We start from the raw sequence: 27078 nt of genomic DNA, 5'->3' as shown, positions 1-27078 counted from the left end.
GTTTAGCAGCCTATTTTGCCGTCATCGGCTGTTTTACTTAAACCTGTAGAAAATACAAACCTTAAGGAAATAGCCTTGAAAAAAGATATTTAACGAAAAATATTTATATACACCCGAACTAAAAAAATGTGTAAATAATTTTTCATTAATTTAATGAATACAATACTGAAATAACTTTTCATACACAAACAAACAAAAAAAATATACTTGTTCACTAACTCAAAGAAACAAAACTTTTTTATCCCCCCTCCCCAAAACAACAACAAAAAATAAATAAATAGAACAATAAAACTTGAAATTATTACGGTACGATTGTTTTCTTTTTCCTTCTTTTTTTATTGACTTCCGTTCGCTCGATATAATCCGGCGATTTTCGTCATCAGCTAACTCACGGAAAAATGGGCACTAAAGTACAGAAGTGTCCCAAAGTCGAGTAGTTTGAAGGAAGAAACTTTTAGAGTAAACTAGCCTGGGTACCCGGCATTGCCAGGGTGTGTGGGGGTGTGTGTAAGGGTGTCGGTTGAGCAAAAAAATGCAAAATTGCGAGCGCAAAAAAAAAATTAGGTGTAGTAGGCAGACTCGAACCTGTAATGCTCCAACCGCTACTGTGACGTGACAGATAGTCGAAATAATGTTGACGCGAGGTATGAATAACTGACAAAAATGTCGACGAAAAAAGTGCCCTCTCCTTGTAAAAAACGGCTCCCTGAATAGTGAAAGAATTAATGTTTTTGGTCAATTTGTCAACATTTGTCGCAGTAGTTTCTTCCCCCAAAATCGCTAGACTCTGGAATTCCATTCCAGGATCCTGCTTCCCTAACTGTACTGACATGCAGAAGTTCAAGTGCAACGTGAATCGACATCTTGCTGCCCAAATCCCTACATAGTGCCCCAGTAGTTGCTGACCCTGATAGTAGCCCCCTACACCTGAGTGGCAATGTGCCTTGTTTGGGGTGAAAATGTAATAAAAAAAAATAAAAAACATGGATCTTTGAGACAATACCAATTTTGTCATAGTTCGACACGTCTATCGAAAGGTTTTGGCAGACATACAAACACACACACATGCACACATTTTACCTTTTATCTAATAGAAGACTCTCAACCATCCGGGAACGTCTACAGTGAAAAAGTGGTATTTTGATGTTTGTCGAATTAGTCAGGAATATTTATATGGAGTGGACTCAAGTGCTAAGAGTTCATCATGCCATAAACGTGCTTGTAAAATAAGCACAAAGATTCAAATTGAGTTGAAGCATGGTAGAAATTACTGGATGATGTAGCGGCCCATATATCGCAACAATACTCCATGCATGGACAAATGGTGGTTTCTGTAGATATATAGGATACTGTCCACTGTAAATGTTTCTATGTATTTGTTTCGATTCATGTTATCTGTGAATGTTAGACCGTGTAGTTTGAATGACGAACTCGGCTTTATAATGGTATCATCCATTTAATACATTCAATCAAAATAGAAAAACTCCATGATAGGTTTAAGATTAGATTTAGAGCTACATGTTCAAAATCTTGTGTCGCAAACAGCAAACCGCCAATGGATAAACTCATAAAATTTTTCTATTTTTTCTTTACTGACATATACCTTAATGCAGTTTTATAAAAAATAATATAAATAAAAATAAATCCTTACTCAACTAAATTTAAGAGATAAGCAATATTAATTTTGTAGTGTTAAGGAAATTTTCACTGCGCGAAACATAGCTCATATCAACTATCGAACAAAATTTAATAAAATATTTTGTTTTTCATATATATATATATATATATATATATATATATATATATATATATAAATTAGGTGTGTGTGTACGTTTACATAGGCGTTTGTATAGGATTCAATTATAAACTAAGTAGCCGATCATTAGGAATGTGGAAACAGCTGCCCTAAAAAAAAAAAGTATGTTGTATATATTTATGCTAATAGTTTTTTAATGAAAATCAATCCTGACAAGACAAGAATACACTTGATGTAATGAGCTAAAAAAATACAACTTCAAGGTCAAAAACTTGCCAATGATAAATGTTAGATGGAATAGATTCTGACCTCTAAAACAGCAATTCTTTTGCCAAAAACATCGGTCCTAGAATGCTAGGACTAAAGGACAACATAAGGTAAGCGAGGGTTATTTAGTTTGACATGAAGGTTATTTAGTTTGACATGAAGGTTATTTAGTTTGACATGAAGGTTATTTGGTTTGACATGAAGGTTATTTGGTTTGACATGAAGGTTATTTAGTTTGGCATGAAGGTTATTTGGTTTGACATGAAGGTTATTTGGTTTGACATGAAGGTTATTTGGTTTGACATGAAGGTTATTCACTTTGGCATGAAGGTTATTCACTTTGGCATGAAGGTTGTTTAGTTTTATATAGAGGTGGCCCAGAAAAAGTATAAGTCTTCCGGGAAAAGTTAGATAGCTTTATTTCTGTGAAGTTTTAAGACTAGCTATTAGACATATATACGGTACAATCACGTTGACACACCGGTTCTCGCCAGATCACCGAAGTTAAGCAACGTTGAGCCTGGCCAGTACCAGATGGTTGGTTGTTTTTGTATGATGGCATATCAACCTTTTTCTGGTTATTTAATGCCGAATCCAGTTATTTTGAAGAAAAATTTTTTTAATAGAATATTTTTTTTAACGTCTGTTTCTATTTGACCCATAGTTGGGACTCTGGCATGTACTACCTCTCCGGGGCAGAGTGAACCTGGGAGCAATGGCAATTAAAGGGTGGCTCCACACTCCCCAAAGCCTGCAAGCTGGGGCCTCACCATCGGATATAGTTTAAGGTCATGTCCAGGACCAAGTACCAGATGGTTTACCATTTAAGATGGCAAGGTGCTGTATGTACTGCAAGGTAAAATACCAGGTTGAGAAACTGTCATGGTCTATCCTTCTCTCGAGGGTAGATGGGACTCTCTTAAGCCGTGATCTAGTGATGGCGTCATTATAAAAAATACCCTTGATAGCCCTGGCGAAGCATCAGGTATTCAGCTACTGACAAAATTTGAATTACACTACGAACTCATATAATAAGTTCAATCTCGGCTGTGACCGAGGTGGATAGATGGATTAGACATAAATATTCCCTAAATTTCAGTTTCGTTTTGTGAAATGTTTTTAACTCCTGATAGGGGGTATGAGACCAATAATTTCGACGATCGTTTTTATAACCACAAGTCATGGTAAGCAACCAATGAAAAGCTTCTAAAGTTACTATAAAAACTTTCGAATTTTGGATTCAATCAGTTCGCCACCATCTTTGTTACTGGCAATTACACTCAAGATCGTACTACACTGTTTCTTCACCGCCATCTCTGTTCAACATAATGTCTCAATACTTAACACCTTTGAAGTATATTAAAGGATTCTAGGGAGCATAAATATACGCACAACTTCTAATTTAAAAATTAAAATATTTCAGGTTTGTATTAAATTTAATCTGAAGACATTAAACACAAATTAAGCAAAAGACACTAAATTTTAATTTTTGCTTAAAACTCTTTAATCCAAATTCTAACAAGAATTCTAGATATAAAATTTAGCAGCGTTATATGTTGACTTTAATCATTGTACCTATTTACTATGCCTCCCCACGGGACAGAGTTAGACACCAGGGTCGTTTTTTAACGTGGAGAAAAGGTACAAAAATAAAAATTGTCTCAGTCGTGAAGGATTTCTCCTCCACCGAAAGAGAACAAGAAATAGAAGTGCAACATCTGAAGAACAGATGGTATTTATTTGCTCCCCCACCGAGCGAATTAGGCACAAGGCCGATTTTTAATGTGAGGAGTGAAGGGGAAATGGGGACCAGCTCCCCGGGGAGTAGGAGAGCTGGATGGTGACAATTGGTATGAAGGGTTGCCCCTACATTGACCAAGGTCTTATATGTGGGGTCGCCCCTACATATGGTCTTTGCTTGCAGTATCTGCCGGAACAGATGGTGTTTATTTGCTCCCCCACTGAGCAAATTAGGCACAAGGCCGTTTTTAATGTGAGGTAAAAACCAGCTCCCCTAAAAGGGGGTCACTCTGGTTACCAAAAATAATAATTGTCCCAGTATAGAGGGTTTCCCCTCCATTGACTGGTACAAACCATCTTAAGTGCAGTATCTGCCGGAACAGATGGTGTTTATTTGCTCCCCCACTGAGCAAATTAGGCACAAGGCCGTTTTTAATGTGAGGTAAAAACCAGCTCCCCTAAAAGTAGGCAAAAAGGGGGCACTCTGGTTACCAAAAATAATAATTGTCCCAGTATAGAGGGTTTCCCCTCCATTGACTGGTACAAATTATCTTAAGTGCAGCATCTGAAGAACAGATACTACACTTTGATCTTGTTTATATATTTTATTGAGAAAGAAAAAATTGAACATAAAAAACGTACAAAAAATTCAATTCAACAAAATTAGGCACAAGGCCCTACAAGAAATTGGGAGGGGGAGGGTACAGGGTCTTTTTGACTATGTAACAGATGAGACTTTGAAGTCTTACTCTTGACTGGCAACATTTACCAAAATACCTCAATCACTCTGTGGATCCTAATCTAACTAATAACCCCAGCGTTCAATGTAAAATTTAAATAAGTACAATTTGTATATTCATTTCTGTATGTTGTGTGTGTATTTTTTTTTTTTTTTTTTTTTTTTTTGTCTGTGTGTATGTGTGAGAAAATAAAGTTCGATTTCATTAGAAAGAGTTCTTGAATTAATTGGCATAAAATGTTCGTGGAGTGGGAAAAAACTAATGAAAATGTTCATTTCAAAAATAAGGAAAAAACTACTAATGTGTTGTTAGTAAGACCCCCCTGTACTATTCTATGTGGCTAGATCCCCCACTGTTTTCCGGGGAACCGAAAACAAGCAGAGCATCCCTAATGGGGTTTGGGGAAGTCGCCTTAATGGAGGTGGGAGAAAATAAAGCAACGGATGGAGGGGGTAGGAAGGTGACCTCTGAGTAGGGGGATGACCGGGGGCATCAGAAAATAAAGATGAGGAGCAGGGGGGTTGGGCAGACTCAGAGGTTCTCTAATACCAAAAAATAAAATCAGGAACAGGATCTCATTTGTACCACCAGTCAAGAGTTACTTTACTGAACTTATAATGCTAACCTAGGCGGGATGGGTTCCGTAGGACCCAGCACCGCCCATGCCATGCCTAAGGAGGGAACACGTATTGAAACTTGGCTCCTCGACGGATGCACAAACTAGTGCTGTGCACCCACCTCTTGTCAAATTCCACTCTAGGCAACCTCTTCCAATCGCATCTGATCTTTACTTTAAGCAAATGTTTAAAGTAAACGATCAGATCCCGATCAGGAACAGATGTCCCTTCGTGGACCAACTTGAGGCGCGCGATCCAAATGGTCATGCGCGCTACTGCTAGGATCGCCAGGAAAACCAAACTTTCCTCCCTGGGGAACGGCGGCTCCATGTTGTACACAAAAGTTCCTACGTCGAGATCGAGCAGACACTCGGCATCGATGCTACCCCCTCGACGTACTTTAATAGGGGTTGTATCCGGCTGCAACTAAAAAACGCGTGCTCGATTGTTTCGGGCTCGCGTTCGTCACAGCACGGACAGAAGCGACTGGTATGTTCTTTATACCGGAAAAGTACGTCGAAGAGGGGCAGCGCATTTCGGACCAGTCGCCAAGTCAGGGAGAATTCCGAGTTATTCAGAATCTCCCTTCCCGGCGCCCAACGCCATTGAGAACGGACAACCTCCATCGACCATCCCATCCGCCTGCAAAGTGGATCCTTCGCGGTCCCCTCCACTAAATCCCGATACAGTCTCTTCCTTGGCTGATCGAGGACATTGGTCCCCGGCAAAGCTCTAAGAGCGGTTCGGCATTCGGAGAAGAACTTGGACTCCCCCTTCGGTCTACGACGACCTTATACCGAAGGGTTGGGTTTGAGATTGGGAAACGAGTTCTCAACCACAGGGACCCAAGGAGCGTCTCCTTCAAGCGAACGACCCAGGAAAGCCAATCTCTCGGCATTTCTATGACACAAGAGACTGGGCTGACCCAGGCCTCCCTCGCTCGGATTTTGAACACAGACCTCTCTGCAGACATAATGCTTACCCTCGTTCCACAAAAGTGAATCGAGGCGCCCTTGTAAGCGGGTTAGTCGTTCTACAGGGAGAGGAAGTACAGACAAACGGTAAAGGATGAGCGGAAAGACGTATGTAGCACACGCCTCCGCCCGACCCTTCAAGGACAATTTCCTTCCAATCCAAGTCTTTACTGACGATTTGACCTTAGACTGCACTTCCGACCAATTCTTTTCCAGCTGAAGTCCCGGTCCAAACCAGACACCGAGAATGCGGACCGGTCCATCGGTCCAGCTGAAAATACCTGGAAGCGAGTTTACCCCGGTCCAGGCCCCCAACCGCAGGCCAACAGACTTGCTACGGTTGAAGATGGCCCCTGTTACTTCTTCGTATCGAGCGAGCGCCTCGACCACCGCTTGAACGTCCGTGAGGCAAGACACGAACACGGTGACGTCATCGGCGAACGCGGAAACCCTGGCTCGTGTGCCTCCAGGGAGAGCTATTCCGCGCAGGACTGGTGTAGCCGCCTCGTCCCTTAACTTGCGAAGGAGGGGTTCCAACGCCAGGACATACAACAGAGGCGACAGCGGACAACCCTGTCGCACCGACCGAGAGACAGCGAATGACTCCGACAGCTTACCGTTGATCTGCACCGCTACCGTCGGCCTGTCATACAGAACAAAGATCCACTTGCGGAAGTCCGGATTAAATCCGGCGGCCTCTAGCACAGATCCTAGGAACCGATGGTCGACCCTATCGAATGCCTTGGACTGATCCAAACTGATCAGCGCGGCTTCGGCGTCGTCTTCTGTCCCCTCTATGATCGAGCGTATCAAGTGCAAATTGTCTTGAATCGATCTCCCCTTCACAGCATAAGTCTGGTCCGGTTCGATCAAGTCAGTGATGACAACCTGCAAGCGATTCGCAAGAATCTTTGCCAAAATCTTTAACTCTGTGTTTAGCAGAGTCAAGGGCCTAAAATCATCAAAGTTTTCCCTCCCACCATGCCGTTGACCTTTCCTCAGCAATGTGATCACACCCTTGGTCACCTGTCCAGGGATGGAACCCTGGGCAAACCAATGGTTGAACATATCCTTCAGAATAGGGACCAACATGGGCGACAGCCTCAAGTAAAACTCGTAGGGTAAACCATCAAGACCCGGGGATTTGTTATAGCCGACCTGCTTCAACGCAGTAATGACCTCATGTTCAGTAATAAGACCATCACAGCTAGCCGCCCGAGCCGCCGTGAGGCGGGGCGAGTCAGCCAAATAGCTGCCAAACTCATCAACCCTGAGTCCGGGTAGTTGGGTGAAGCGCACCGATAGATGCTCTCGAAACCCCTCGCAGATCTCCCGAGTCGATACTAAGGGGTGTCCTTCCAGGTTATGTACTTTACGAATGTACCCATCCGAACCGCGCCTTAAAGCAGCCTTACGCTCAACAGCGTCAACATTCACAGCCTCGTTAGAAACTTTCTTTAACCTAGCCCTAACTACTTGACCTTCATACCGCTCGCTAGCCAAGCGGTTGAGATCTTGTTTAGCTAGTGCTAACTCTAGGGGGTCCCCCCCCTCCACCGCCCGGGTCAGCTTATCCTCTAAACGCTTCTTTGCCTTAGCCTTATCTATCGCGAGGCGTTGGCTATACTGGACAGAGAAGCGCCTAATTTTGACCTTGAGACTAACCCACCACTTACTCCCTGTAACCGCCCCCACTAAAGCCCGCTGAATTAGCTCAGTGACCTTCAACCGGTAGTCCTCCAGCTCCAACAAGGTGCTGTTGAACTTCCAGTATCCGGCCAGTTTAGGCCTAGCACTTAAGCTCAAACGGGCCATAACAAGTTTATGGTCCGAGTGTCCTAGCAAGTGGAACGTGGGGCAAGATAGGAAGTCTACATCGCCTCTTCTAACTAACATCCGATCCAAGTAAGTGCTTGGATGGGAAGGCACTACAGGATGCCACGTCCACATCTCCCGCCCCGGATGATCCAGACGAAATCTGTCGACGAGATCGCACGAGGCCATCAGGTCAGACAGACTGCTGTCACACCACGCCGACCCGCTAGTCCCCCCGACCTTATCTATTTTGGGATCAAGGATTGCATTCCAATCCCCCATTAAAACTAACCGTTCCGGATCCACTAAGAAGCCCTCCAACCGTCGAAAAAAGGTTGCCCTCTCTACAGCAGCATTGGGAGCATAAACAGCAACAATCCGAAAAACACTACAATTAACAGCAACATCAACAACAAGCGCCCGCCCGTCCTCGCCTGCGTGAACAACATTCACCGACGCTGACAGGGTGCGACTCACTAGCAAGGAGATTCCACGACTATAGGTATTGCCATATGCTGAGTAGACATCGTAATCGTTTACCAGCACCTGACAATCCCCGTCACAAACAAAGTGGGTCTCCTGGATAGCGGCGATATCTACCTTGAGGGACACCAAGTCTCTCACAACGCGCGAGGCTTTGCTTCGACACCTGATGCCCCTCACATTCAATGTAGCCAAGTTCAAAGACATGATCACTTACCTCAAGCACTGTCACAGACGGGTCTGAAATCCCGGGCAGTGAGGACATGGCAGGCCTGGCCAAGGCTGCCGGTTAGTAAATCCGATGAAGGTGATCCATCCTTGGCCACGCCCCCCACGTCCAGGGGGAAGGTTAGTTTGAGTGCCCTGTATAGCGATGGGTGTACATACATGGGGATTCTACCCTCACATTTAAAGAAAATGTTGGTCAGTGAAGGATGGTCCCTATCCACCAGCTGCTGGCCTGGGATCGCATTCTTCGCTGCCCTAATCATTGCCCACATTCCTCCAGTCCTAGCGTCCTTGTTGACCCTAACGAAAGTGGTCAACAAGGGAGCGTCCTTGAATTTAGTGGGGTCTGTTACTAGGTCTCCACCGACTTTTTCAAAGTTTTTAAGTTTATTGTACCGGACCTTCTGTTGTCCTTTAAGGTCCGGAGCCGGTTGGAGAGGGTCTGTTTCACAAATCCTGCTTCCTGGCAGGAAGGGGAGCTTTTTGGTCCGTTCAGTGCGGACTTTGGGAGTGGGGGAGGGGATCTCTTTTGGTTGATGGGGAGGCTGAGCGCTTGGGGAGGGGGTAGCCTGCTCGTTTTCTTCTTTTTGGCTCCTGTCACGGGATGAGGGGCGGGAAGAGTTTCTTGGGGCCTTTATAGGAGAGGGGGAAGGTTGTTCAGGTTGCTGGGGTGTTGGGATCACAGGGGGCTCATCCTGTGTTATTGTTGCGAGGGAGTCCTTCTCAGTCTCAGTGGGGGTAGGAGGGTTTGCGCGTGTCTTGCGGCTTTTCCTCCTCCTGGCCCTCCTGATCTCTGTTGCGCTCAGGGCCATAGAGACTGTTGTTGTCTCTTCCTCTGCCTCTGACGCGGCCTCCTCCTCAGATTCTGGTAGTTTCCTCTTGTTTGAGGAGGAGGGTGTCTGTGTGTCCATTTTCTCTGTCTCGCTCTTCGGTTGTTCTTGGTCTTGGGTGACTGTCTGCAAGGATGGCTGTTTGTTGATCTTGCCTTTCTTTACGACCGTCACCCAGCCTGTCGGTGCCTCTGGAGGATTTGCGGCCGGCGCGGGATCCGCGGCTTGATTTGTTGTCACGCTTGTTCCCGCCGCTTTTGTGGGCTTCTTCCCTCCATTCCTCTTTGGACAGTCCTTCGCCATATGCCCTTGTTGTGTGCACAGCCAGCAATGAGGCCTCCTCCCTTCCACTATAAGGGAGAGTGTCCACTCTCCGAACTTGAGTGTGGCTGGGATGGCGTAGAATCCAGCCTTGTCCAGGACACACTTTGATCTTGACCAAAAGGCCAAGGAGTGACTTTAATCATTGTAAGGGTATATCACAGTGGTACTAAATGTTCTGTTTAGGGAATTATAGCATGTATACATTAAGAATTTTACATAATATCAATAGTGTAAAAAAGTAGATTCTAAAAGAGGCATAATACAGGGTAGACCGATAAAATTGTCACCCTAAAGGAAACAACACTACATCTTTATTTTAAAACTTTTATTGACAAAATCAATTCAAGTTTCTTGATTATGTAGTAAAGCTGATACCTATTCAATGTAGCCACCTTCAGCTTCATCTGAAGCCTCGATATAGATCTGAAACTGAGAGCATAAATTTCCCACAAACGTTCGTAAATACTCGACAGATGACGGCGATCAGGCTGGCTTTGGTGTTGTTGGAGGTTATGTTGGTGATGTTTCCGACGTATGACCAAAGAAAGTAGACCAGTTGTTTTAGGTCAGAAGAGGGGGTTGGGTGCCAATGAGAGAAAGGTAAAAATTTGTAGCCCGGGTCTCTTTGAACTTGTGGGGTGATGCGGAGTTCTACTGCCACACCAAGGGTCTGCCACCAGCCATCTGATTGCACTAGGGAATCACCACACTTTTTAGATACACTTTACTGTTGACTTTCAAGCCGACTAGATGTGAATTGGCATGATGTGGCCCTCACTTGAAGCCACACCAAAGACTATAACTGTGGGTTGTACAATGTGTTGAGCTGTGCCCTCAAACGTTGAACTGTCCGAATTTGCATATTGAGGGTGCTGGCAATGGTCCTGTTCTCATAACTTGGGTCGGAAGAAAGCATGAGTTGTACAGTGGCATATCTTCAGTTTCGTTCGTTGAACATTGGGTCGCTTTTAAACATGATAGGTTTTTATTGCTATTGGGATATGGTCAACTAGTAGATATGTTACATCAAAAGGGCTGTCGCCTTCTCATGTAAGTAAGAAGGCAGACTAGATAAGTGAAAATGATATTAGGAAAAGGCTAGCATCGAACCTTGTAGGCAAGTGTTAAAGATAATGGAAATTGAAATCCTAGGAATGCAGTTGTTTTTTTTTTTACACAGGCATCAGTACATTATCAAGGCCAAGAGGCCACTCGAGGATAAGGGTTAAAGAGTGTACTGTAGAAATTGGTCAATATAGTAATCAATTCGGTAAATTTGTAAACTTATATGGAACGGCTCATCAAGAACTTGTTTACGTTAGACTTGAAGACAACCATATTGTAATCAGCCGGAAAGCAGGAAAATGGGAGACAATTCCACGGGCGTGCAGTTCTAAGAAAGAAGCTTTGTTCATGAAATATACGTTTAGGTTTAGGCACAGATAAAGAGTAGGGGGGATTATTGATAGTGTTTTCAGCTAGACGAGTGTTTCTTGTGAACGTTTGGCGAGGGGGGGGGGCCGTAGACTGAATCTCAGTTGAACACTTTCCATGAAAATAATGATACATCAGAGACAAACTCGCAACATCTCTTCTGTGAGATAGAGGTTGCAGGGAAGAGAAAAGGACATCTCCTAAGAGGCTACGAAGTATATTTTGAACTCTATCAAGGTAGGACAAGTCCTTTCTAGCAACTCCTGCCCAGATGTGGCAACAGTATTCCATCCTTGGACGTACCTGCTCTTATATAGATAGAGAATTGCATCAACAGTGAGATATCAACTAGATCGATAGAAAGATCCCACCATTTTTCCAGCGGCCTTGGCACCAGATTTTATGTACGTGTTCCATTTAAGATCTGGAGTAACGGTCAAGCCCAGAAGCTTGTCAAAACTTGAGGCCTCCTGAAGACGAGAGCCATTCATTTCAATTTCAATTGATGCCAGATGTGGATCAGTGTTGATGATATAAAGAGAAAAGCTTGGTTTTAGATGCATTAAAAGTAACCAACCACTCGTTTCCCCATTGTACCACGTGCTCAAGATCAGAAGAGAGAGAATCAGAGAGAACTTGGTTGTTTACTGTCTTAGATGTGCTACCATAAATGGTTGTGTCATCAGCATAAATGTCTACAAATGATGTAAGGATGTGATTTGGAAGATCATTAATGTAGATCAGGAATAGAGTTGGGCTCAGGATGGACCTCTGAGGGACTCCAGCATTAATACTGTGAGCTTCTGATTTTTGCCCCTCACCCACTACTCTTATAAACCTATCAGAAAGAAATGATTTAATAATTGAGAAGACATTTTCAGCTATACCATAGCTAGAGATCTTGTGAAGTAAACCTTTATGCCATACTCTATCAAAGGCCTTAGATATTTCAAGTGCAATTGCCCTAGAAAGGTTGCCTCCGTCGAGAGATTTGTTAATCCTATGAGATATAACTAACTGTAAGCAAATCTGCTGTAGATCTAGCAGAACGGAAACCATATTGTGTGTCACTAAGAAGGTTATTTTTGTTTAGATGGTTGATTACTTCCGTATTTAACACAGATTCCAGCAACTTACTCATGACGCGCAGGAGACTTATTGGCCTGTACTGGGAGGGGGATAAGCAATCACCTGAGTTCTTAAATACAGGGCATACTGATGAGATTTTCCAGGGTGATGGGAAGGTATTCTCCTTAAGACAACGTTTAAACAGTTTTGTAAGTATGGGTGCAAGTTCTGGTTGAAGTTTTTTGAGTACTATAATTGGAATACTGTCAGGGCCAGTTGCTTTATTGGAATCAAGGTTTTTGATTAGCTTGACAAAATCACGTACATATATATGTATATCACATAGTGTGTTTTTTGATACAGGAGGAAATATTGAGGCTTGGCGGCCTTGGTTGCAAAGGGTAGAATTAGCTGCAAAGTTCTTGGCAAAGAGTTTGGCTTTGTCTGATGCTTACGAGATTACCTCAGGTCCATTGATGATAGTTGGGATAGAGCACCCGCTTCTATTCAGGATTCTGCTTCCAATTTGCCAAAACTGGTGGGAGCCAAGCCACTGCTCAGCTACTTTGGACTTTACGGACTGAGCATACACCTCTCTTGCGTTCTTTATTACTTTCTTACAATGGTTGCTGGCAGTCCTGAAAGTGGCTTTAGTTTCCATACATCTATTATGTTGAAAGAAGTGGAAAAAGTGATTTCTGTGCGCAATGGCAGCAGCGCATTCTGGAGAGAACCATGGCTGGCTGTTAGGTTTTTGCTGGAACTTTTTCGAGGGTATGAAACGGTCTATACCTACAATTAACCATTCCGTCAGGTCTGATACTATAGAGGATACATCCTTTTTAAACATGGAATGCAGAGGTAGATCCAATATAAATGTACGGAAGCTATCCCAGTCAGCCTCAGTGTATCGATATACTGGACAATGGAGAGGTACGTCTGGGGACTTATTACATTTCATTTTTATCTTAATTGATACAACAGAGTGTTGGAAGATCCATGAAGAGGCAGAACAGAAACTGAACATAGTTCAGGGCAAGTTGTGAGAAAAAGGTCTAGTAGACTTGCATACTGGCTGTCATTGTCGGGCACACGGGTGGGTTCATGAACAATCTGAGTGAGGTCTTTAGCAATGGAGAAATCATGACAGAACCTCCCCTCATCATCGGTCTTGTTTGAGTGGGTCAACCATTCCATGTTGTGAACATTGAAGTTTCCACATACGTGACTGTTTGCTGAAGGATAAGCAGATAGGACTTGGTCAATTTTCTCAGATATGCTTTTAAAGATAGTAACTCCGCTGTTGTGGGGGCGATAGAGAGTAAACATAAATGCAGTAGTGTGAGCTAATGCAACCCGGAAGCACATATAGGGTAAGTTAGAAGAAGACTCTGGAGATGTCCGTACCACGTGGAAAGCCATCTTTAATATAGGCACATATTCTATGCCCATGGCGATCTTGAAGTTAAGTTAGGGTATCCTTTAATTGCGAACACTTTTAGGGAATAGCTTGTCCAATGCCAGTTTCACTTAAAAATAAAAGGTCTAGTTTAGTCTCCTGTAATTGGATTTCAACCTCTGGAAGGTTAGAACGTAGACCCCTGATGTTGGAGAAGGAGACATGGTAGTGGGGATCTACGTTGGATATTAGAGAACCGGGTTTAAGTGTGTATTTTTTCTTGAAACTTGTCATGGTGGAATTTTGGAATTTGTGGATTAGGTCGTCAGATTTGCTTAGAACAGGACAGAGAGGGGAAACTAAGAGAGAAAAAGAAACGAAGAATTTTGTTTTTTGTAGAACATGATAAGGTAAAGCCGTCACAATTACCCACTAATATGGCATCAAGAGGCCCCACCAGAAGCTACTGCATGGTCCAGAATCCATTCATCAAATGGCAATACAGCAGCCTCAGTACTTTGCACCTGCTGATAGGACAGCCTCCTTAGTGGTCAATCCAAGGTTCGGATCCCTGACTATCAGGCGGATAACGTCAGCCCAGATAAAACGTTTACCTCCAGCACCCTTACTAGTGACATGGCTACAAGGATAGACATAGAAACAGAAAATTTCCACCATCTCTTCCAACTGTTCGCACAAAATACTGCCAACCTAGAAAACAGCTTTTTCTTCTCCCTTTTTCAGAAAAATCACTCATTAAAAAATGAGGACTGAGGGACAAATAAGGAGAAGCGAGAGTAACGGGAGCTGCTGATAACGCATCCACAATGCGTTTTCTACTCTCCATTAAAAAAAAAAAGTATTATACTTTATGCCAGAAAAAAAGAGTGATTGCCCATTTTTTTTAGAAATAGCTCGATATTAAATGTGTCAATTAAAAGAATGGACAATGTGAGTTTATAAATAAAAATTAGAAATAGGTTAGATATGGAACAATTAAAATTGGGTATTCTTTGTTTGCCAAAAGTGTGTTTGGACAGACATATGTAAAATCCATGTGAAAAAAAGCAACACAACAAATAGTCTGCAACAAAAATAGAAAATCGGTTCGCCTTTATTAGGGCGACAATTTTATCGTTCCACCCCTAAAAGAATCCAATTAAAAAAAAAAGTGAATTTACTCTTGTACTGTGAATATTACAAATGTTCTTGCCAAAGTGTGAGATTCATTGGCAAAATGAAAGCTGCCAATTCTTGCTTTTGCGCATGTTTTCTAATGATTATAAAATTGGTAGGAGAAGTCTGGAGATTTGAACTCTTTTAAGTCGAAGGCAAAGAAAATCAAAGTTAAGGTGAGAGAAAATTCATCAAGCCCTGGCCAAATTTCTGATTGGTTGGCTCCGTACCAAAATAGACATCAATAATGTGCTACAATTACATTTGTAAGTATTCAAACGAGAACCAAAACCATTTGTTTCAATTGCTTATTTGTGGCTGATACGATTCTTCGCTTAGGGCGCAGCTATTTTATGCGTCTATCTATTGATGGTGTAATACTTATCAATGAGAAATGCAAGATTCAAACCAGATTCGTGTTTCTCCCATTTGTGTTCTTATTGACACTATTTTGAAAAGCAAAAATCTACATCTATAGTTATGGATGAAGAGTCAAGTTAGAGTTTACGATATATTTTTATGGGAATCATTCCAGACAAGGCATGATACCACTTGATGTTGATGGCTAACAAAAACTACAGATGATTATCACAAAAAAAGGAGATGCCTCAAGACTTTAGTCTTGAAAAATCTAAGGTTGTGTAAGAATTTTTGAAATTGTGATCTTTTTATGCTTGGTGGCCAGATAAGAGTGAATTCATTTTTGAGTGCAAAATATAATTAGAGGCACGATAAATGATTTTGGTGTGCGGACATAATAATCGTCGCATTTTTTTTTTTATCAATTTTTTGCTGAAAACATCAATTTGCACGATAATGTAATTGCTTTTATAGAGTTTCCTAAATGCTATCAACTACTCAAATTCTACCTTTCCCCATTTGATGAGAGTGGAATACAAAACTGTGGCCAGTGGTAAGGGTACAATTTGGAGGTTATATATATATATATATATATATATATATATATATATATATATATATGGAGGCAAAAAAGAACTAGATAAATTCTTTTAAAAGGAAACTTATCGGAATAAGAAAAAGACCAACATTTGAAGTGGAGATTATATGTAGAAAGAAAAAGATAGCAATAGATTTCAAAATACATTCGTATAAAGAGCATATATATCCTGTACTCCTAATGATGTAAACTACCCATTGAATGAATGATTAAATTTATATGCATTAGTATTTTTCCTTCTGTGTGTGTGTATATATATATATATATATATTATACATATATATTATACATATATATATATATGTGTGTGTGTGTGTGTGTGTTTTTTACTTCTTGGTGCATTTTATGCTTCCATCGAAACCGCCGTTTATAAAAGCTATGCCAGCCAAAAATACATAATTCTCTCATTAGATCATCGATCAGTATCTGATGGGTGACTATTTAGGAATACCAGGGGATGTATGTAGGAGGACATTTAGCTCTTCATGCGTGAACTGCAAAAACATAACGTCGATAACAAAGATAGAAAAGCGACTGGGGACCGCTTGTTATTTTTACGAGTAACGGTCAACCCCAGAAGCTTGTCAAAACTTGAGGCCTCCTGAAGACGAGAGCCATTCATTTCAATTTCAATTGATGCCAGATGTGGATAAGAGTGTTGGTGATATAAAGAGAGAAGCTTGGTTTTCCCATGAAACTTCCTCTTTCGAAGATGGTTCGCCCTGTTATGAGTTAGTACTGCTTCAGTCAGTGCAAAAAAAAAAAAGATAACAATTAATCTATTAACCAGTATCATGTAGGGTTTCGGTATGTAAGAACCAAACGTGGTTGACATGCTGTAAAACAAAACCACAAAGCAATCCAAGGTTAAGTAGAAGTGACACAACAACCTCTACGAAATTTGAACTTTGCATTCTACTGCATGAAAGACAACACCAATCAAATTGTTCAAGTAACCTGAATCCAACAGAAAATGCAATAACTCTCTTTCGTAATTTAGGTGTTCCATTGTTATTAAAAACGATCATTTTATTAGCTTCTTTGAAAACTACATATTTTTTTTCTTTTTTAGCTTTGGCATCTGGAATACAAAACTATTTAACGATTTATAATAGTTTCAAATGTATCCATTTTTTTTGTGCAATTAAAATAATGACTGATTTTGCATCAATGCAAGGTTGAGTGCAAAAATTAAAGAAAGAAGAAATAACTATGGCAAGAAGCGAAAATCTTTCAACGGTGATGAGGATGGCGAATGTATCATGGTGCAAGAGAGAAAAGTAATTGCTTTCGAATTAAGTTGTTGTTTAGTTTTAGGATTTAAGAAGAAAAAGCATTCCTAATTAATTTTTTTAATTAGAGGCAGACGGACAGGAAAATTAAATTACATAGCTTGATTATTTTAGGAAATAATTATGAGAGCAAGAATCTTGTAAGTGCTTAAAATGGAAATTTAAAGATAATTTTAAACACATGATAAGAATTATTTGATTTGATTTGGCATCTCCACCTATTTGAGTTATTAATATTGAAACTATACCTGTTATGAAATTAATAAATACATTTTGATTTTCTTAGTCTAAGCTAAAAGCATCTATTAACTATCCCTAATTTGATGTCTAAGATGGCATAATCACATCGACGCACAGGTTCACCATAGATCACCAAAGTTAAAACATGTTGAGTCTGGTTAATACCAGAGGGGTGACCATTTGGTAATACCTGGCACTGTATATAGGAGGATACTGAGACTACCCTGAAAAAAAAAACTGCAACAAACTAACATAATCATCCTTGACCGGGATATACATGTGACTGGAGACTGCTTACTGATTTAATATTTCCATGACACTCCCTCCTTAGAAGTAGCTGGTTCATCCCACCTAGGGTGAGTGCGGCTGTTCTTTTTGAACTAATTCCCTGGATTTTACATCTAACTAATCTATAATTCTTGCAGCAGTTGAAATTGAAACATTTTTTATATCACAGTACGCTAACTCCAGTTGACCTCACAGGTACACACTTTATAATACACCGTATAAGGAACTCATATCGACACTTAACTTTAAAATACTGCTACAATTCAGGTTAATTTAATGTATTTTGCAAAAAATAAAACAATTGTGCTTCAATGCCATGTAGGGAAAAGGTGGTACAAATTTACAGAGAAAAGGACACAGTAGTCCTGCACCTTAAATTGTTGCATTGTTGGTGCATTTATTAGTTTACTTAGAAGTCTATTTTAGGGCCCAAATATTCTTATTGAGAGCAAAGCCCTCCTTTGGTTCTATCAAAACTCGATTGCTGCATTTAGTTGAGCGTGAAGTCTATTCAGAATCAGAACTCTTCCTTATGAGACGATAACCAAAGTGTCCCTTATTAGCTTGCAGCAAGCATTGTGAATTTTATAAACAATTTCATCCATGACATTTTGAGATATTTAGTCAGTATGTAAACCGACTAATCGAAAATGTTTAAACAAAGCAACAAAATACTTTTCAATAATTTATTTTAGTTTTATAATACGCAATTGCTTATTAAATAAAGAATAGAATACGACCCCTATATAAAGTATTATTAATTTAATGATTCTTTTTGTACAAAAATAAAAGAATATGTATTCTATTTCTCTTAGTCTGGCTATTTGTTTGTTTGGCCCACTTTTTCTCCAGAATTGAAATTTTGTACAAACCTTTGTCTTTATAAGGTTCAGCGAACTAAGTATTAGGATATCCCCCCGATGAGCAATAAGGGTACCTTGAGATTAGTATTTCATTCAAAGTTTGGCATAACTTTCCCATATTCAAGCATTACATTGTCTAGAAGTGTAAGCCATGTTTAGTTTCAGAACAGTTTCTGGTTATTAGTTGTTCTACACAAGTCCTGGAGGTGACTGGGTCGCAGTAAACAGAACAGTTTCCGATGGTCAGTTGTTCTACACAAGTCCTGGAGGTGACTGGTTTGCAATAGACAGAACAGTTTCCGATGTTTAGTTGTTCTACACGAGTCCTGGAGGTGACTGGTTTGCAGTAGACAGTTCTCAAGTTGGAATCCACAGAGCAAAAGATTCTTCCCGCGTTGACACAAAGAAAACATATGCGAAGTTGCCACAGAAAAGTTTAATATTTATGGAGCAATTTTGGTTTCTGATTGGTTAGTAGCAGAACGTGAAGTAATTCGATTCGTCAGTTCCTAGTAGCATCGTTTATAAATAGAATCTCCTGACTCTGTGGAATCATACCCCATTAAAAAAAAAATATTGCAACACATTGGCATAAAGTACTCATTCTAAAACAACAGGCTATAACTTTTGCCTATTTTTAACGGACTATAAAGTCTAATGTATATACGATACGATGAAACTCAATGTGAAATGAATTGCTTGCAATCAATTACAACATAGAATGAAAATCAATTTCATTTTACTCGTTATTTTAGGTGATAAAATTATTCATTATGAAAGAAATTATAGAAATTATTGAAACTGTTCTAAAACATATATATTTTCACAGTCGAAGAAGAGTTGTTTATTAAAAAAGAAAATAATCGCTACCTGCTGTTGATCTATATAATCTGTAGTGTGTTATTATTATTCTATTGATCTAAGAAAGCTAGACAGAGAGAAACGCGAATGTGTACTTATTTTAAAAACTATGAAACATGCTGACAAGTATATTTTCATATTCCCAGATTTAGCCATAGACATATTTTCTTTATGTCAGTTATGGAACAAAATCGGCAAGCAGATTTTTGTGTTCTTTGCATCAGTAGACAAAAACTTGTTCTTTATTTCTGGTAAGCAATAGAGTAGAACATATATCGCCTTACTTTTAAATCTCTTTTTACAAAGTAGTTACCGCTTATCAAGGCCCAGAAGACGCTCGCGGATAAGAATGAGTGAAGACAGAAAATCGCTAATCACGGAAATTGAGTAGAAAGTGATTATTTAAGAGGACGGCTCAACCAGAATTTGTTTACATTGAACCTGAAAACAACCATCTTATAGCAAGCAGCCCTGTGGTACTGTGTTCCACAGACGGGCAGCTTGAGAAAATAAGCTTAGCTCATGATATTTTTTTATTTAATTTTAGGTACAAATAGAGAGTAATGGAAATTCTTGGCACTGGTTGTAGCTAGGCGTTTACAGATTAACCAATCAATGACTGTACAGTATAGTTTATAAGAAAACAGTGGTGAAAACAACGAAACAAACAACAAATAACTGCTACCAAACGCAAGAAAATGTATTTTTCTACTTCTATAATTTTCACGTAGGTTTACTAATTACTAAAATTTATTATCCATATATTTATTTTTGTCAGTTTTACTTAGTCAATCAAGTGTGCCTTTTACTATAGCCGCCAATTTTTTTTTTTGGGGGGGGGGTCTTGGTCGTAAATTTTAGGCTTAAAAGATAGGTAAAAAATAAAAAGGGGTAAGTGAAAATGGAAGCAAATAGTGTTGCCAGTTGGATTTGGTAAGCTTAATTTTTATTATCATTTAAGCCTGAAATTTATTTGTTTTCACAGTAATGAATCACAAGGCTAAAACGCTGCCAGGTGATAAAGGTTAATGAGTTTGTCAGTTGTATACTGAACTACCCTTCTCTCCTGATTTGAAAAAAGAACATATACATCAAATTTGTTGCCAAGATCGCTGGAAAAATGGTTGGATCACTCAACAGCTTAAGTAGGTATCTCACTGACGATGCAATCTTCTATCTGCATAAAAACCAGGTATGCCCTATAGTGGAGTACTCTTGCCAGATCTGGGCAGGAGCTGCTCAGCGTGCCATATCCAACCTTGATAGAGTTCAAATCTGGCTTCGAAACCTAATAGGCGATGCTCCTTTCTCTTCCCTGCAACCTTTCCCACAGGAGAGACGTTGCATGCATGTTTCTGCTCTCTCATTATTTTCATGGAAAGTTTTTCGACTGAACGCCACTCTATAGTTCTCTTTTGCTAAACTTAAACAAAAAACCCTCGATTAACTACAATCATTATAAGTGATTTCTCCCGCTCTCTATTTGTGCCTAAATTTAAATGCAGATTCCATGAACAAAGCTTCTTTCTTAGATTTGATGGCCGTGTAACACTGTTCCGCTGACCTACAAACTGATTGAATACAAACATGGTAGCCTTAAAATCCAATATAAACAAGTTCTTGTTGCGCTCTCCCCATAAATAATCAATTCTACCCAATTTACACTATTAACGATTACTACACTACCATCAAATTCATTAACCTTTATTCTCGAGTGGCCTTCGATCCTTTATAAGTGCTGACTTTCAAATAAAAAATAAACACTTTGAGGATTAAAAACAAGGGTGTAAACTGGGTAGAATTTCATTTTTCAAGAATAATGTTTTCACAATAATTTGTTCACTTATTCTCTGCACCACAGTATTGTGTTCCACGGGAGGATAGTTCTTGGAATGAAACTACTACTGGAGGTTCCGTTTAGCTTCAGATAAATAGAAGATAGAAAATTATTTACATTTGTTGTAGCTCGACGAGTTTTGGCTACAAATGAAATTGGAAATTGTAGCTTAGTTCATCGCCCTCAATGAAAATATCAATACAATAGGGGAAAACTAGCAACTTTTATTCTGCGAAAAAAAAAATGGCTGTGAAGAAGAGAGAAGGCATCCTTCACTATTTTTTCCCCATATATCAGACAAATATATATTTTATATATACGGAATAATGATGTACTTGTTTTATGGTATATATAGTAAGCCCATAAAAAAGGTGATTATAAAAAAATATTACATCCATTGAATAATTGTAAATAAAATTTACAACCCTTTCGACAATCTAACTATATCTGATTCAAATAAACTCCAATGTACTGATTTATCCACTAAGATTTAGTCATGCATATTCTACAGACTTTTATTTCTATTGAATTATATCCACAAAATGTGCATCTCTGTATAGCATAGACACCAGGATGTGATGTGTAAAATTGTTGATAATTCTAAACCACAGAATGAGTGTTTCTATGAGTATTTAAGTTAAGAATTTTTTCTAAGCCACATTACCATTCAACGCAAAGAGCTACTATTTGGGACTATATCTACCGGAAAATTCAAATATATCACAAATAAATGTTCCTATTAATTGCATTACTACAAGAGCAGAGTCAGACACAAGGTCGGTTTTTAATGTGGGTAAACCCAGCTCCCCCAAAAGATGTACTTTAGATAGGAACAGGAGACGGGGAATTCTGAAGTTTAGCAGTTTGAAGCAATAAACTACTAGAGAAGGATGCTTTCTAGCATATAGGATCTCCACAGTGAACGGGTGTGATTTTGCTACTTGTGCTATGAGCTGATTCGATCATATTCCATTAAAGCGCTTGTAAAACGAGCAGGACATATTAAGTTGTAGACTCTTTCTTGAGACCCAGCTTAAGGGCGACTTTGTTGCTTCTAGCTAAACGAATCGTTTTCTCACTCTACAAAATGGACACTTCTTGTTGTTGCAGATAGTTCCTGTATTACATGTACTATACAGAACCAAAAACTATATTTTCCTTTCTGTGAAACTAGACTGAGGTGTGTTATCATCACTTTTTATCAGACGTAATCATGCATACTTTTCTTAACAAAACAGACATAGATCATAAAAAATAAATAAATTGTTCTAGAACTGAACAAAGGGAAATAAGCGTATACAATTTTATGTGAATGAAATATTTATTGCACCAAAGGGTATTACACACCAACTTCACATCATTTATGTGAGAAAAAGAAAAGATGAAATAGTAAAAAGACATAAAAATAAATAATAAATGGGAAGGAGGATGAAAGGTAGCCGTAAAAGGTGTGATTATTGAGTGAATTTAGATAAAATAAATACAGGAAACTTGCCAGAAAACTAAAAGGGATATGGAACATGAAAAAAAGTCAATATAAAACCAGTAATTATAGGCGCACTATGAACAGTCCCACAAAAAAAAAAAAAAAATGGAATAAAGATTCGGAAGAAATTGTAATCAAAGTGAAGACTATGAAATCGATGGCAATGATTAAAGTAGCTGAAACTATAAGGAAAATCCTCAAATGCGGAAACCAGCCAACATAAACTACATAGGCTAATCAGCTATTAATATATGAAATTTTCAATAGAAATAAAAAAAAAAAGAAAACCATTATATGAAACGAAAAGAACCGAAACTTCAACTAATTTCCTCGCCTTCCCCTTCCAAAGATAAACACAATACAATGCAATGGCATAAGTTTTGTCTCACAAAATGTTCATGGAGTGTTAAGGGAAACGAAAAGAGCGAGAAAGGAAAACATTAACTAAACCTCTAGAAGGGTACGAAGAGTACTAATATCTTGGAGGTTTTATAGGGAGTTGATTGCATCGAGAGTGAGAGACCTTCTAAAGCAGTTTTCCAGCAATCTAGGCAATAGATTTGATGTCTTCCATTTCAGGTCAGGGGTGAAGGTAAGTCCCAGAAGCTTAGCTAAAATAAGATACTCCTTTGAGACAGGAGCTATCTCATTTTGAACTCCCCTTAAGATGGCCGGAGATAACAGCGGCTGAAACGTGTCAAGAGATGGAAGTTTTAGTTTTTTTATATGAGAATTGTTAATTTGTATTATGCATTCTCATCCAGGATTGTTAATTTGTATTATGTGTTCTCATCCAGGATTGTTAATTTGTATTATGTGTTCTCATCAAGGTTTATTAATTTTTATTATTTATTCTCATCCAGGATTGTTAATTTGTATTATGTATTCTCATCCACGATTGTTAATTTGTATTATGTGTTCTCATCCACGATTGTTAATTTGTATTATGTGTTCTCATCCAGGATTGTTAATTTGTATTATGTGTTCTCATCCAGGATTGTTAATTTGTATTATGTGTTCTCATCCAGGATTGTTAATTTGTATTATGTGTTCTCATCCAGGATTGTTAATTTGTATTATGTGTTCTCATCCAGGATTGTTAATTTGTATTATGTGTTCTCATCAAGGATTGTTAATTTATATTATGTGTATCAACTTGAACTCACCTTAAGAATGGTTGGAGATTACATCGGCCGAAACGCATCAATATGAAAAAGTAATGTGAACAATTGGAATTATGCAGTTGTAAAAATGTTTTAAATATTATTTTGTAATATTTTTCTTTTGAGTGTAATTCAATTGATACATTTGTTTTTAATTTTATTCCAGGTAATATGGAGGAAATTACCAGGTACAAGCCCAATCACCATTGGAACATTTACATTTGAGCCTGATCCCAATTATAAGGTTCAGAGTGATACTAACAGAGAACAATGGGATTTAATTATTGAGAATGTACAAAAGAAACATGCAGGAACTTATCTGTGCCAAATTGCCTCTACTGTCGATTTGTCCGTTACTATACATCTTACAGTGCTTGGTGAGTCTATCGACTTTTTATCTTATCGTCATCTTGTCTAACATTACATTTAATTAACAAAAAGCGCTTATTCAGATTGGCACTTATTGCAGCATTTAAATTTTTAAAAATACAGAAATGTACGTACCAGTCACGAGCCGAAGATGAAACATTCCAAAAATCACGAAATTTGACCAAGTAGTCAAGAAAATCAAAAAGCATCCATATTACAATCAACGAATCGGTGGACAAGGGCAGACAACCGTAATGCATCTGGAAACTGTAATAAGCATCGCTGATTATCTCCCCTTTATTATATTTTCTAGAAAAACATGGCTTCATCTATCATATATCAGTCAAAAAAAAAAAATTTGTTTTTCATAAATAAAAAAAATTACTTGATGAATTTTTTGTGATTTTTGGAATATACAATCATCATTCCCTGCCAAGTAGATAGAATATAAAAGTTTTTCATGTTCATTTATCGCTACAAGTGCCAGTCTGAATAAATCTGAGGACTTTGAGGTCACATTTTCATCAGACAACTCAAACTTGATTCTAAGATGAACAATTTGGGACTGAATTCTTCAAAAGTGGAAGTTGATGTTTCGAACATTTTAGATGACGATTGACAGTTTGTATTATTTAGATTACTATCATCGCCATAAAAATTCCTGTCTTCGACAAGACACACCTAAAGAAGGCCGAAGGTTACGCTAGCGTAAATGGTGTAAGAAAAACATCCAAGGTGAAGGCAGTAATCCAAATATTACAAAGCGAAAGTTAAATTTAAATTCGATCTTCAAATTAATTCAATGAATTTAAGCAAATTATGAGGACATGTTTTGAAATTTATTGGAAGCAGGAATATTTATCAGACCTTATAAAATTGCATCTGAAAATACAAACTTCTGTCAAATTAAATAAAATCTTGACTTTTTCAGTTTTTGTTTATTTATATAGTAGCAGAGGGACCTTGCCCAGTCGGGTTAGGGTTAAATATATTTTAATTCATGCAGAATTTGTATTTATTATTACAGGACTAATTCACTATTATAAAAAGACGTTGCGAGCCTGTCTCTGTTTAATCATTATTTTCATGGCAAGTGCTCGTCTGAGCTCAAATCTATGGTTCCACTTGGGCTGATTTTTACGAAAACACGCGTCTACCTGACACCACTATCTATAATTTGCCCACTCTTTATCTGTGCTTAAACCTAAACGTAGGTTCCATGAAAAAAGCTTCTTTCTAAGAACTGCATGCCTGTGAAACTCTCTTCAGTTTCCCTGTTTTCCAACTGACTACAAAATGGTAATCTTCAAGTCCAACGTGAACAAGTTCTTGAGCCATTTCCCAAATTTCCACTACTAATGATTACTACGATATTTTCCCATTGACCTTTATCCTTGAGTGGGCTCCGGGCCTTGATAAGTTGTGTCTTCTTTGTAAAAAAATATTATATTGTACCTAATGTATAGTACTGATTTCAAAAGTAAAAAAAAGAATGCCATCAGTTAGAATCAAAACCAAAACATTTAGCACTCTAGCTGTATTCTCTACTGTTTGAGCTTTTGCCAGATAGATAAGATATAAAGTTAAACCACTTCAATATATGAATGAATTTGTGCATGCGCAAAAGTAATAGAAATATGTTGGTAAGTTGAAATAAACATTTTGCGTTTCAACTTGCCAGCATATTTCTGTATGCATTATTCATACCTACAAAGATTTTATTCGCTATAAACCATTCATGGCATATGATTACTATTAATTTCAGTGTTATATGACCAGTAGTTTGAGAGTTTATCAGTTAAATATTTTCAGACAGGCACACACATACATACGTCTACAGTTTCATTTATATAGATTAAATAAAATCCTAATATTTTCAATTTTATACCAATTTGATGTACTTTAATGGAAACTTGATCCAAATTTTTCTCTCAGTCATAATATAACTGAGAGAACCTGTGAATTATATGAGAATTTCAAGCAACTACTATGTGTAATGGAATTTAATTAAATCCTCTCATAATATTCTCCATCATTTAACTGATAATTCATCTATTTTAAGCCCTGTCCTTGAGTGTTTTTATTTTTAAAATCTCACACAATATCATGTTTACATTGCATCAAGCTAAAGCTTGATCTCACACGGTTTTTGGCACAATTAATATAACCCCTAATTATCTTTTTAGTCATGTCGTTTTCCTGTCATGATGCAAGTTCCGGATGCATTAAATAATAGTAACAGTTATAATATGTTGACAAAATCGCAGCAGTACACAATCCTGAATTTTAATATTTTTATTGTTTATATATTTATTTTTCTTTTTAAATTGCTCTTCACTTTTATATATATATATATATATATATATATATATATATATACACATATTTTCTCAACTTGCACAGGAAAAAGGTTGAGCATACTTGAAACACGTTCATTCCTTCTGACAAACAACATGCTCTGCGGCAAGTCATTAACCAACTTCCTGGACACGTCACCTTAATTTTCTAACGAATTTCTAGTAGAATTTTCTGCTTTTCTACTTAATTTTATTGGTACTAGTGCACTTACTGATCTGCACTATTTTTTTAAATCGTATTTCCATGTTTAATTAAAGTTTTATAAGTTTTTTATTCAATTGTAACGTTCAAGTATAGAATAAGCACAAAACACCCTCCCTATGTAAAGAATGGCTTTTTAAATAATAACGTTATTATTTCAGCACGGATCAATAAGTGCACTAGTACCATTTTATTTTACACTAGCCTGGATGCTCGGCGTTGCCTAGGTGTTTGGAGGTGTGTGTTGAGCCAAAGAAAAAAGTGGTAGTAGGCAGGCAGGCTCGAACAATTACTGCAAAGGAGGAAAAGAA

The 27078-nt window shown here is 38.6% G+C and overlaps 1 protein-coding gene across 1 annotated transcript in view; it reads left to right on the top strand.

The window, feature by feature from the left end:
* Nucleotides 1-27078, top strand: part of LOC145269267 (uncharacterized) — a 700568-nt gene that overhangs the window by 81791 nt on the left and 591699 nt on the right. Inside the window, exon 2 of the mRNA XM_080124922.1 lies at nucleotides 24006-24216. The gene's annotated coding sequence lies outside the window, so the exon portion shown is untranslated. The remainder of the gene's footprint in view (nucleotides 1-24005; nucleotides 24217-27078) is intronic.

Source organism: Euprymna scolopes, chromosome 4 (genome assembly GCF_053919585.1).
Source record: "Euprymna scolopes isolate OS-2025 chromosome 4, ASM5391958v1, whole genome shotgun sequence".
In the NCBI taxonomy this organism is placed as follows: domain Eukaryota; kingdom Metazoa; phylum Mollusca; class Cephalopoda; order Sepiida; family Sepiolidae; genus Euprymna; species Euprymna scolopes.
Note: the sequence above shows the minus strand (reverse complement) of the source record. Positions and strands in the feature narration are given on the sequence as shown.